Raw genomic sequence first — 4,434 nt, forward strand, 5'->3', positions numbered from 1 at the left:
TCAAGGGGTTTTTGCCTTGGTATTTTAGACATGTATATATTGTACTTCAATCAGATTAACTCCTATCAATTATTCTTACTCTATTGCCCTGCTCCCCTGTTATTCAACAGCTCACAGTACATTGTGTTACATTACCTTCCTACACAGATACAATGCTTCAATGTTTTTCTCTCTCTAACATTCTCTATCCCTCTCGTGCCCCCCTGGAGCCCCCTCAGACAGACCCGCTAATACAGTCATGTTCTCTGCCTCTGTATCTGTATGTGCATGTATATGAGATCATACATGTATTTATGTGTACATTTATCTTATGAGTCTAGCTTGTACAAATGAGGAAAAACATGCAATCTTTGATCTTTTGAGCCTGACTTACTTTGCTTAATGTGATGATCTCCACTTCCATCTATTTACCTGCAAACAACATAATTTTATTCCTCTTTGTGGCTGAGTAATACTCCGCTGTGTATATAAACCACGGTTTCTTAGTCCATTCATCAGTTGTGGGGCATCTGGACTGTTTCCGAGGCTTGGATGTTGTGAATAGAGCTGCAATAAACATGGGTGTGCAAGTGCCTCTATTGTATCCTGGTGCACATTCCTTCAGATATATGCTCAAGAATTGTGTGGCTGGATCGTGTGGTAGGTCTATTTTTAGTTTTTTGAGGACCCTCAATACTGCTTTCCATAGTGGTTGCATTAATTTACATTCCCACCTACAATGGATAAGAGTTCCTTTTTCCCACATCCTTGCCAGCATTTGTTGTTGTGTGTGTTATTGATGACAGCCGCTGTGACTTGAATGAGGTGAAATGTCAGTGTTGATTTGATTTGCATTTCCTTTGTGACCAGGGATGTTGAGCATTTCTTCATGTATTGATTGACCATTTTTTCTGTTCAGTTAATTTGCCCATTCAATGGTTATTGATTCTTTGCAGGGTTAGTTTTTTGAGCTCCCTGTAAATTCTTTTTATTCTCTTGTCAGATACACAACTGACAAATATTTTCTTTGTTTTTTTTTTTTTTGAGATGGCTATACCCAGGCTGACTTTGAACTCAAGATGCTCTCCCTTCAGCCTCCTTAGTGCTGGGATTACAGGCATGTACCACCAGGCCTGGCCACCAATTCCTTTTTAATACTATGTGATTGGATGTATTACAAATGTTTGGGGGAAATGTTTGTATATTCATGTAATCAGCAAAGTAGGAGGCACCGACTTCTCTTCTGACTGAATTTTAGTCTGAATCACCAAAAAGTCACATTTATTAAGGTAGGGAGATGACAACAAGGTGGGAACAGGAAGTGCATTTCACCCCAGGCTGAAACCCCTGAATTGTCTAGAGGTGGAGATGTTGGTGAGAGTGAATGCATTTTGTAGAACCCTTGGCTCCCTGTATTCCATAAGTCAACCTGGGAGCCTCCATGCCCTTAAAAAGTGACAGGAATTTTCTTCAGAAAGCCTCCCAAGGAGCAGAGACCAGCTCCACTCCCTCCCTGCTCAACACTGCCCTCTAGTGCCTGCAGCCTTCTCTGCAGAGCTTTCTCAGCCCTTAAGTTAGGTTCTCCTCAGCATCACCTCGTCCATGCCCAGAGAGGAGCAGGGGCTGTGGGCGACCCCTCCTGGGACAAAGATCTCTAAGTCCTTGGAGAGAGCTGTGCACACAGTGTTGCTCCACTTCCACCGTGGGTGTCCTTGGATGGAACCAGAAAAATCTTAGAGTCCCCTGGAAGTGGGGTGGATAAGGGCTTATGGCATTCAAAAATGAAGCGTGTGAATGTTGATGGATTTCAAGTTTCCAAAGTAATCTCTAAATTCCCTTCAAAAGTTAGGAACTGAATAGCCACTTGGATCCTCATTTTAATTCCTCGTTTAAAGAAACATTTTCCAAGCAGTGAGGCTGGGCTATAGTACATGCATTGCCATGGCTTCTATAAGAGAAGCTGTGTTTGTTGCTTTCCAAGCTTTTGCCCTGGCATTGGCCCCAGGGGACCTTGTGAATAAGGAATGTGTGGTGTGCAGGGAAGGCTCAGTGAGTGATGGATCAGGGGCTGAGACTGGAAACCCTTCTGATTGCTTATCATCTGGTGTAGGGTAGGAGCAGGATGGAGATGGCACTCACAAACTCAGCCACTCTGAAAACTTGAGTTTTTACACTCAAGTGATATCGTAAGTGGTTCTCAAGTCACACACACATTCTGCTTTGTCTCAGAGGCACACTGCTCCCTCTGGTGGCAAGAGGAAGAACTTCATCTCTTTCTCCTAGGACTGAAACAGCTCCTAGGATTAGGTCCGTCTCTCCTGCTTGAGTTTCCTCAGACAAGAAGACATACGCAGAGAAGAACTGAAACAAAAATCACAGTTCTGTGATCAAGTCTCTGTATTCAGAATCTTAGGGACATTTTATTAAACCACAAAATCCTCAGCGCTCACTAGCAATGGTCAATTATGTTCTCAATAACTTGTTCTTGAGTGATTCCTGTTAGTGGCTGCCATCGTTCAGGATTAAAAATTATACTTTATTTTTTTGCTTATTTTGCCCTTTTACTTTATTTTATAGATGATAATGTGAATCAGGATAATAATGATACTAATCTACTGAAACACAGAACAGCAGTTCTCAATGTTTTGGGGTTTAAGACCTCTCTACTGAGAACTCCAAAGAACTTTCGTTTAATTTGATTAAACAAATTTAATTTCCATTTTAGAAATTAAAACTGAGAATTAAAAAAATTTATTAATCCATTTAGTGATTTTAAGACTATCTTCTTACATGTATACTTAAATAAAATATTGTATTATAAATATAAATTAGTAATGTAAATAAATATAAATAAAATATTTGTTATAAATAAAATGTTTTAGAATAAATTACAAAGCAAAAATACCAACCTGGGTGTGGTGGTGTGTGCCTGTAATCCCAGCACTCAGGAGGCTGAAACAAGAGGACTGTGAGTTCAAGGCCTGCCTAGGATACAGAGTGAGACCCTGTCTTAAAAACCAAAGAAAAAAGGTAGCACTTGTGTGTGTGTTTTTATTTAACTTGTGGACAAAGACTTATAGGCAGGTGCAAAAAATAAATATGTTTTTGCAACCCAGAACTCACTGTACAGTATGAGTTTTGATACATATAAGAAGGAAGATGGTGAAAAATAAAAGAAAAAAAACCCAAAACAACAAAAAAACCCAAAAGTCTTCCCCAAAACAAACACCTTCAACAAACAAAGAGAAACAAACTCCCCTGACCAAACCTCAAAAATACCCAGTAAGAAAAGTAACATTGTTAAACTGTTTTACTAATTATTTTAATAATAATCTGGTTTAATTGACTGTTTCTTCAGTCAATCTGTTTACTATGTTTTCACTGAAATATACAAAAAAATTAGCCAGTCTCACATAAAAATAAGGTGGGAAGAGAAGAGTATTTTAGTAGCCTTTTCAGAGAATTGTGGCTATTCTTGGGTACAACATTGACACTCAACCAGTGGGTGTTTCTTAAAAGGTGAGCTACAAAGTGCAATCGGAAACCATATGCATGAAATTTTCCAAGTCTGTTACATAAAATTCCACTGGTTTCCCCTGCACTTTGAATGGCTGTTTTACCCATGGTGACTTTGTAACATGAATCGGTCATTTAGAAAATATGGATGCTCTCAGTAATGCATATTTTCTGAATGTTGATACATTTCATTTATTACACAATGATTTAAAAAGTCACATTCTTTGGACTGGGGATGTAGTTCACCAGTAGAGTGCTTGCCTAGCATTTGTAAGGCCCTGGGTTCCTTCCCTAGCACTGCAAGAAAACAACGACAATAACAAAAATCACCACCAATCCTATCAAAAAAGTCCACAAATCTGGGAACCTGTCTTGCTCACAATGGCAGATACTAGTTTTCTTTCCAAGATCCAAATTTTTGCTTGAAAGCTTGAAATTTAAAATTGGCAAGAGATACTCTCACCTATTTTCCTTGAAGTGACAGCCTAAATTTGGTTATTTTTGGAGAAAATATCTCACAATACTCAGGTCTAACAACAGTCTCTCAACCAGTCACTCTTCAAGTAAAAACAACACTATGTGATGGAATACAGCTGAAGTGCTTTTACTTGGAAATAGTTTAACACTTCTTCCTGTTTCATCAAGGACATCTTAAGTAAAACTGGCCTCTCCCAAGGAGTGTTGGTGGTAAGAACACAGTGACTCCTAGCAGAGTTTGGCTCCACTGTCTTGATTCTCACTAAGGCACCAGCAGGTTTACACAGCGTTGCCTTATTACCATCAGCCCAAATGCCCACATGGTGAAAAGGCAGATGGTACAGCCCAAGACTGTGCAGACCACGCCTCCAGAAGCTCTGCAACAGATTGCACAAGATGGTCCCTGATGGGGAGGAGATGGTGTGACTCAGGAGAATGACACCGTTGCTCACCTTGGCTGGG

The 4,434-nt window shown here is 39.8% G+C and overlaps 1 non-coding gene across 1 annotated transcript; it reads left to right on the forward strand.

Annotated features, from left to right (window-relative positions):
* Positions 1-3,011: 3,011 nt before the first annotated feature.
* LOC141414521 (small nucleolar RNA SNORA40) lies at positions 3,012-3,141 on the forward strand. Its single transcript, XR_012439541.1, has one exon. It is a non-coding gene; the product is annotated as a small nucleolar RNA SNORA40 (small nucleolar RNA).
* The last annotated feature ends 1,293 nt before the right edge of the window (positions 3,142-4,434 follow it).

The sequence above is a fragment of the Castor canadensis genome, chromosome 11 (genome assembly GCF_047511655.1).
Source record: "Castor canadensis chromosome 11, mCasCan1.hap1v2, whole genome shotgun sequence".
Lineage (NCBI taxonomy): Eukaryota > Metazoa > Chordata > Mammalia > Rodentia > Castoridae > Castor > Castor canadensis.